Source organism: Fukomys damarensis, unplaced genomic scaffold (assembly GCF_012274545.1).
Source record: "Fukomys damarensis isolate Sample0158 unplaced genomic scaffold, DMR_v1.0_HiC HiC_scaffold_4, whole genome shotgun sequence".
Lineage (NCBI taxonomy): Eukaryota > Metazoa > Chordata > Mammalia > Rodentia > Bathyergidae > Fukomys > Fukomys damarensis.
Genome location: NW_022900916.1, coordinates 58,397,668 through 58,406,301, shown reverse-complemented (window position 1 = coordinate 58,406,301; position 8,634 = coordinate 58,397,668).

Below are 8,634 nucleotides of genomic sequence, written 5' to 3'. Positions count from 1 at the left end.
ACTCAACTTGTCAAAGTATGGTTTTAATTAAACGTCTTCCGGTCTCAAAAGATTACATGTTTTGTAAAATATATCCTAGTATGAAATTTACTTCCACAATCTGAAATTAGGCTCCTTGTAAATGTTTTCATCAAAAGAAAACGAAGAGAGAAAAGAAAAGAAAAGAAACAAAGGTGTGTTTGTGTGAGAGAATAGAGCAGTTCATACTTGCTACATTCCCTTCAAATGTCCAACCAGCAGCCTGAAAGCCCTACAGGTTCCAAGCCAGCCTGCCAGGCAAGGGCAGGGGCAAGATTGCTGTTTTAGGATAAGCAAGTAGACCAAACCCACCCTGGCTGGCTGGGCCTGCATTGCTTTAACAGTTGGATACAATTCAACAGACAAGTTAATCCCATACTGATTTGTTCTGGATCCATCTGCAGGAAGCCTTGTGCCCCATCACTGCTGCAGACACCTGCCTCCCTCCCCATCCCAGACTGTTGTGTTTGCTCTATGAAAGGCAGAGAAGAGATGATGTGATGCAGAATGGACCCCAATAGCATTCAAAACAACGGAACTAAAAATTTAAAGTTCTCTTTTAAGCATACTTGGCTCATATTTAGAACAGCAGTCTCAATACCATCTTATCAGACTGTCCCAACTAAAAGCTTGCCTAAACCTGCCTAAAAACTTGCCTTGGCTTACAAAGGGTCCCTGGAGGCTCACTATTTTCTCTCTGGGGATATATGTTCCCCATCTAACCCTTAGAGAATAAGGATCCTATTTCCCAGCATGGGGGCAGGGAAGGTGGCTGGCATTCTGCACCTTTCTAAGATTCAGTATAGAATTAAGAGTCAGATCTCTGTGGAATTATCTATTCCTAACTACTCTCTAAGGAACCTGCCAATTCTGACTAGATTTGCTGGGCTTGAGTAAAACTTGGTGCATATGGGGTGGGATGTGATGGGCAAAAGGGAGGGGTGTGCGTGTCGTTCCTTCCAGATAATTGGTATCCAAGAAACGAAGGGGGTGGCGCAACGGGGAGCGTTGTTTACTAGCCTCCACCCAAAAGAAGCAAGACCAATATCTTCCTGGCTTTTCGCCCTGTTTACTCCATCCTCATTCAGTGATTGGCAAAGCAGGCCCTGAAGGCAAAGGCAATAATTGCTCCCCGCTCTCCTTACTAGGGAAGTGTGTAGGCATTTGAAGTGTACTAAAAATAAACGAAGGAGCGAGAAAATGAAAAGAGGACAGAGTGACAATTTGTGGCAATTAAAGCGTCTGCCCACTGTTGTTGCTGAAGCAGGGACCCACAGTGGTTTTTGTTTCTCCAGGCCTGATGATGTGACTAACTTGTTAGGGAATTTGTGTCCCAGGTCCGTGTGCGCCCGTGTGTGTGTGTGTGTGTGTGTGTGTGTGTGTGTGTGTGTGTATTCAGCAGCCAAGAAGTTCCTGCAATGTCCACATCTGTGGGGAAGACACAGCAAGGCCGCTGCTTCTGGGGGCCTGAAAACCACTTTGGCGTCAAGAAAGGGCGGCGACCCCCTCCACCCTCGCCGCCCCCTAGGCTCCTCCCCAGTGAGAGCTTCCCAGTGAGTCAGGTATTTCGGGGACTCTGAAGCAAGTTTTCAGCCCCAAGGTGTCTAACCTTCAAGGGGGAAAACATAAAAATGCTAATTTCTCTTTTGCAACCACGCAAAATGCAAAGGACTCGAGGTGGGGCGGGTGGAGAGGGAAGGAAAGGGGGCGGCCAGCCAAATCAAAGCCTGGGAGACATTTTGACAGCGAGCTTGAAATATTACCCTTAATTTTTGGAAGAGTTTCAAGAAGAAAGGGGGGTAGGGGCTGTGAGAGAACCACAACTTTCTCCTGTCTGTCACTCAAAGGGCCAGCGAGGGATCCAACCTCCAGCACACGCGGAAACACACAGTGAGAAATTGCTTCAAGATACAGTCGGGCTCTGGTCTCTCCTTACCCCCCACCTTTCCTGAGCCAAGAATTTTGCAGAGGGGGTGATGGCAGCGGTGTTTCTGGGTGTCCCAAATCTGTGCAGGGCCCCCAGGATCAGAAGGGTTAACGGCAGGCAGGCGGACGGTGCGCCCGAGAGGGCCTGGCGCCCGAACTGGCACCCCGCGTTGACAGCACCTCACCATCCCCACCTCCACCTCTCCGCAGCTCTGGGGGTACTGGGGGGAGGCGGCCACCGCTTAAATCCACCCGAGCTGGCTTCAATGAAAGCTGGCAAATCCGGCGAGTCTCACAGAAATTTTCTCCGACCCTAATTCAATTTTAAAGCGGATTTTTACTATTAAAAACGCTGCCGAGCAACACATTGAATTAATCTGACTGTACGGTTTTAATTACAGTGAGGGTTTCGCTACAAATCTGTACAAGACAGTGGCTGGCTCTCGGAGGAGCTCGGCCTCCTGAATTCCATTATCCGGCCGGGTTCCCCGCAGACGGCGGCGCAGGCGTGGGAGCCAGCTGGGGCCATGGAACTCCGGCCCGGCTTCCCAACTCCTGCCCCTCGCCTGTTCTTCACCCGGGCACAAAGAGTCTACGATGCCTACGTGTCCTTTTGGGACTGCGGGACGGACATCCGCAAATGCTATTCTTGCTTTTTAAACTTTTGGGCCCAAACTTTTGAGCTTCACTAGCCTTGTTCTTAAAATGCCCCCCCACCCGCAACAGTGACCTCTTTTGTAGCTTCCTGAAGAGTCTTCCTACTGATCTCGCAGTTAGAGTGGGCATGGGGATCCACTGGGAGTCTGAAGGAAAAGCAGGCTGAGAAATGAGGAAAGGAGAAGACCAGCACAGAGCACTAGTTTGCCAGGTCCAACCCGGCCCGCCTCCACCTCCACCGTCGCCCCCCAGTTCCGGGTGTAAATGCTGACTTTGTAGATCAAGCTGCCCTTACCAGCTTCTGTTTTTACTTGAGCAGCTAACTTTGTGGGACAGTAGTGTCTAGCAAGCAAGAGCGGAAGGAAACTTAAAAAACTCAACCCATTCTCTTTTGCCCACTCTCTAATATTCTTTCTTCCTGTAACTCCTTTCTCCCACTCTCTCTGTGCCCCAAAGACAATTAGCTCAAATATAAATTTGCCAAATGGACATCACTTTCCCTGTGTTTGTGCAGAACCAGAGGCTTCAAGCTGTGTGGGGAAATGGGCCTGGCTTGACAGAGTAAAAGCAATGGAGAATATTTGTCTACACAAAATTAGTAAAACATTCAGGGAAAAAAGGAAAAGGAATTGAATCTCAAGGGAGAATAGAGGAGGGCTCCTTGGTCCTACGTTTGTGAGAGGAAAAACAAAAGTCTTTTTCTGGATAAAAGAGAAAGTGAACAGTTTTCTTTAAATTTTATTTTTAGCTTCTTTAAGAGCTCTCAAAACTATTGACCCCTAAAGAAAGTTTTACTTAAAAGCAAATTACCTCTCCATTTATTAGGATGTTCCAAAATAAAGGAGATAAGTGATTCCTATGGACAGGTAGAGATATGACAATTACCAGGGCATGCACATCGACAGGGTAGTCAGACACGGAACACACATTCTCCCTTATCTCTCTCTTTCTCTCTAATAAAAAAGTGGTTTTCATTAATCTTTCTGTTGTAATGAGAGAACCATCTGAGAGTTCACATGAGATCAAAAGGATGTTTTTCATCTCAGGTTTTCCTGAAGAACTGTCCCAATCTCGGCTCCCCCAAAATCCTGCTGCATTTGCTGTGACGATTATTGTTAGTGCTGATGAAGAGGTCAAATAATTAAACAGGCAATGCTTCAAGGCATTTAGGAAGATGGTGGATAGCTATATTAACTCCTTATTATGCCTAAAAATAGAGTGCCATTTCCTGTTGATGCTTGCTCCCTACCATTCCAGGGCTGCTGTGTCCTGCAGTGGTCAGGGGCTCCTGCTTTCTAAAGACAGACTGGCTGCAAGTTGACTTCTCATACCCACTCCATCCCCCTTTGTCTTGCTCTATTTCCCAGCCCAGCAAATATTTTTTTGAGGGGGTGATTAGTCTTGGTTTGGCCTACATACTGAAAAGATAAACATTTGCATATATTCTGTTTTAAAGTAAGTGTTTAAACACTGTGGAGTCATCCCCCCCACAAGAACAATGTTTATATAGATTAGGGAGTAGGATCCCATGACAGCTGAGAGTAGAGATAAAATGAGAAACAGAATGAAAGACCTAGAGAAAGGAAGGAGGAAGGAAAGAAAGGCACACGGGCTTCTATATACAATTCCAAAACTCAAAGAGGAAGAGATGTGTGCTGTTCTCAACTAACTCTATTGTCTTTCACCTCTGTCTAGTAAGAAAGCTTTCGGTGCTCACACACCTGGAAAGGGATTCACATAGTAGGCCAACAGTATTGAATTTGAGGACCTGCTTGGATTCATTTTCATTAACTCTATTAGACTCTAGGTTTTTAAATGCATGGAGCCAGAACCTGTAGATTGGGATTTGCTTAACTGGTAGTCCCCAAACAGGACACTCTGAAATCCTCTGTGGGGTCCATGCCATGTCAGGATTGCCTAACTGCCTGTTCTCAGGACACAGGACTGTGGGGTTGAGGGAAACACCCTCAAACTTCAGAGAGGCTCTTTTTGGGGTGTGGTATAAACAAAGTCCACATGCTAGCTGGATTTGAGGAAACTGGGGAGGAGAGTGTTAACCTGTTAGTAGAGAAAATATCACCAAATCTCAAAAGTTTGCTTGCCTAGGTTGATTCTTTTGGCTAGTCATGAGCTTGGGCTAAGAAAAGGGATGGGGCAGCTCTCTTGTGCCCTGGAGCTTTCACAGGTGTGTGTGTGTGTGTGTGTGTGTGTGTGTGTGTGTGTGTGTGTGTGTGTGTTGGGGAAGGAAAGCCGGGTGTCTGGGTTTCCAGGATATCAGGCACCCTACACATACACACACACACACCAAGTTTTACACTGAATGAAGAAAGGGCTAGTAGGAGATTTTTTTCTGTTGTCTCCTTTGAGGAAAGCGGGGAGGGTCTTAGCATGGCTATGTAAATCAATACTGAGTTATTTCTTTGAATTCAAAAGCTATTTATCCAGGTCTCATTTCTTTAGAATTAATGTGATAACTGAGCCCAACTTAGCAACCAAACCCAGCCAGGCCCTGGTGAGCTTAAATGTATTTCCAAAGCCCCCTCTAAGGCTGCAAACCCCACCTTAGACATCCATACATTCCCAGGCCTATGTGTGTGCACAAACAACCTTCCAGAACTAGAACAGCACAATTCTCACACCCAGCATGCCCATTCCTCCAATGCAGGCTGAGCCACTCGGTCTTGTGTTGGCAATATGCAAGTGTTTCTAAATAACATGACACCCAGTACGAGCCTCAACACCTTAAAAGGCAAAATTCAGCTGAGGCCTCAGATGTGCCTCCTAAAACTCTGGAGAGTAGGACCCTTATCTACAACAGGCCCTAAAAGAGCCCGTAGGCCCGGACTTCTCGAGTTGCCAGGTTTACTTCTATTTGAATGATAAAGGCTTCGCTCGGAGCCAAGCAGGCCCTCCTATTTCCACCCCCAGGGTCGGCGGAGTTCCCCTGCGGGCGAAACAAAGAGGTAGGAGCCAGGACTCCGCTGGCGGCGAGCACGGCGCCGGGGCGGGAGCCCCCGAGGTGTGTGCCTTTTTTGCAAGGCTCTGAGAAACCCGGTATTTTGCCTCTCCCAAGAGGCCTGAAGATGCGAGCTAGACTAGAGCAAACTAGGAGCGATTCCAACCACCTCAAGGAAGATGAGCCAAAGGCTTTAATTGGAGATAAAGGACGGGTGGGCACCGCTTCCGCCGCAGACAGTCTCTGAGCACTGAAGTCTTTGAGCACTGGCAGTGGCTGGTGGCAGAGGCCACACGTGGCAGTCACTCGCAGCGCGCCACCTTGGAGCGCCGTGTGGGGCCACACTGGTTCTCTGCCTCTCCATTCCAGGGTCTGGCGGGAAAGTCAGGCAGTCTTGACTGCAATTTGGATTCTAGACCGCAAGTGCGGAGACCGCTATCAAACGCTGCACTCCTCCATTTCTCAGGGCCTATTCTGGTCGTCCAGCCTGTCTCAGCAGGACCTTTACCACCTCGAAGCACTAGCACACCTGCACCTTCCCAACGGCTTCTCCACTACCTAATAATAGGAGAGATGCGAGCCCAGAAACTACAACTCTGACGACAGACGCAGCCTGCCTAACTGCATCGGACATTAAACAAACTGGGATGTGTGTGTGTGGGGGGTAGAAATAGATGCCTGCCGCCGCGCCCCAGGGCCAGTCCTCCTCCAGGAAGAGGACATCCCCTGGCCTCGCCATGGTCCAACCCGCTCCGTGTGCTGTCAGAGTTGCAGGAAGTCAGCGAGAAAAGCTGTGCACCTGCGAGCATAAAGGGAGAGAAACAAGCACAGGGGCAGAAACACCTTCTCTGTGTTAACAACAAGCTGCGGGGTATAGGGCAATAAAACTGCCACGTCTATCTGCTGGCTCTGAGGACCTCACAAACGGGCTCGGCGCCCAGCCTGGGTACAGCAAGGGCGCACGGGGTGGGGAGGGGCACCTGCTCTTTCCTTGACCTTCTTTTTGCCGCCCCCCCACGCATATCTTCCCCTCACCAGCCCACCTTTCATTTTCCTTGAAGATTTCTGTTGTTGTTTTAATTCACTGCCGATTTGTAAATGCATGGATCGGGTTACTGGTTCGCATGTTAAAGTGCACCTCTTGTTAAAAGGAAGGGAACAAGGGACGTCACTTAAAAATGAATTCAGAGTTACTGAACTGGCTCCCTAGACTCAAGAAGTTAAACATGGCAGCTGGGGAAAGGAGGGGAGAACAAACGTAGCTGCCCCGGGAACTCTGCAGAGATCCTGTGGGCAGAGAGCTTCAGGTCTCTGGATAAATTAAAGAATAGAGAATAAGAAGGAAAAGGAAAAAGGCAAATTCGCCTGCCGATGCCTAGAGAGCCCGGGCTGGGAGCCCATTAGCATTAGCATAAGCCGCTACCGGGGACCCTTAAGCAACCTGTGAATGGAGTCCGAGCAGCTCAGTCCGCAGCCGCTCCATGCGGTACGTAACAGGGGCAAGTTCCACACCACCTTCCTCACTTCTCAGGTTCCTCGGGTCCGTAACTTAAGGGGTACAGGGGAAGTGGGGTGCAAAAAAGTTCCCAGTAGTTGTCCTTAAAAGGAGACAGACTCGTCCCGAAACGTTCAGACGCGACGACACAGGCTTCTTAGATCGCACACTTCTCCGTTCTGGATAAAGGTTGGAGGCTCCGGTCTCTGCGAGACCCAAAGCCAGCAACGAGCCCGCGGAGGTCTGCAGATCTCGCCCACCCAGCCTCGAGGCTTCTTGTAGCCACCCGCAGTCCCGGGGCTCGGACCCAAGAGTGGCTCGGCTGGCCCTTGGCTCCAGCTCCGGCTTTCCTACCTGCTCTCTGGGCCTGAGCTGCTCGCTGGGGCTCCGCTGTCTCTGCTCGGCTGCCCAGACCGACGTGGGTCTGGAGAATGGAAGGAGAAAGGCTAGATCCGCAGCCCTGGGAGGCTCCAAAATTAATGTCTTTCCCCAGTCCATCTTTGAAAGAGAAGTGGTTCTACCACCTGGATGTGCGGATATAAATCCCCTTGCAAATAATAAATGGATTAATAATAACAAGGTATGAAGTTCTTTTTATAGAAAAAAAGGAGAGAATTGAAACTAAATGCGGCAGTTAGACAACCATTTTGATAAGAGGATAATTGAGGCGACACTGGTGTATAATTAGAGGATAATTTATGCTATATCCACTTTTATTCCACCTCCCAAAATAAACCCAGTCCATAATCATTACAGGCAAATTGTTCTGAATTTTATAGCAGCAATTTGAACAAAGTACTGCAGTTAATCATGGGAGATTTTTGTGTATTCCTGATTAGAACTCTAATTGCCTCCTTCCAGAAAGTAAAAATAACTGTAAAACGACTCTATTTTTATCATTAACAATGTTGACAATAAAATAAAATCAATTGGAATTGTAATCGAGAGACAAATTTAGGACGAAGGCACTTTTACTTGGGTAGTTTATATTGTAATCAAGATTTGCCAAACCACTAACCGCATGTATCATTTGCATATATTTGAAAGCATTACAGTAGCTTCTGTTTTCAATAGGAAAAAATGCATTACTGTCAGTCCTCCAACTATTCGCTTTCACAACAGGCTGCTGCGTCCTGGGTTAAAAAAAAAAAAAAAACAACTCCCTACCCCACCCTATTTCTGTCCCAGTATATAGGAATTATGGCCTGGAACGGGCAGGAACCTCGCCAGAACAGGGTCTGATTTTCCTTTTTTTTTAACCACCCCCTTAATGGGGTGGAGCCCAGGTGTGGGGACTCTTCTTCCCTCTGTGGTTTCAATAAAATACATCTAGAAAAATCCACGGTGACAGGGCGCTCCCGCGGGAGTGCAGTGGGGTTGTGGTGGTGGGGGGAGTTCGAGGGAGGGGAGCCTGGCTTTAAATGCAAGGGGCACTGCTTCTGAGCACTGGCAGCCCGCAAGGGTGCGAAGAGTGGGAGACAGAGCAGCCTCCAGCCGGCCGGTGGAAGGATGTAATATTGCAAACTGGTGGCCCGAGATTTGGGGCCCGAGCTTCGAAGGAGAGCGTCGGCGTTGGGCCGGA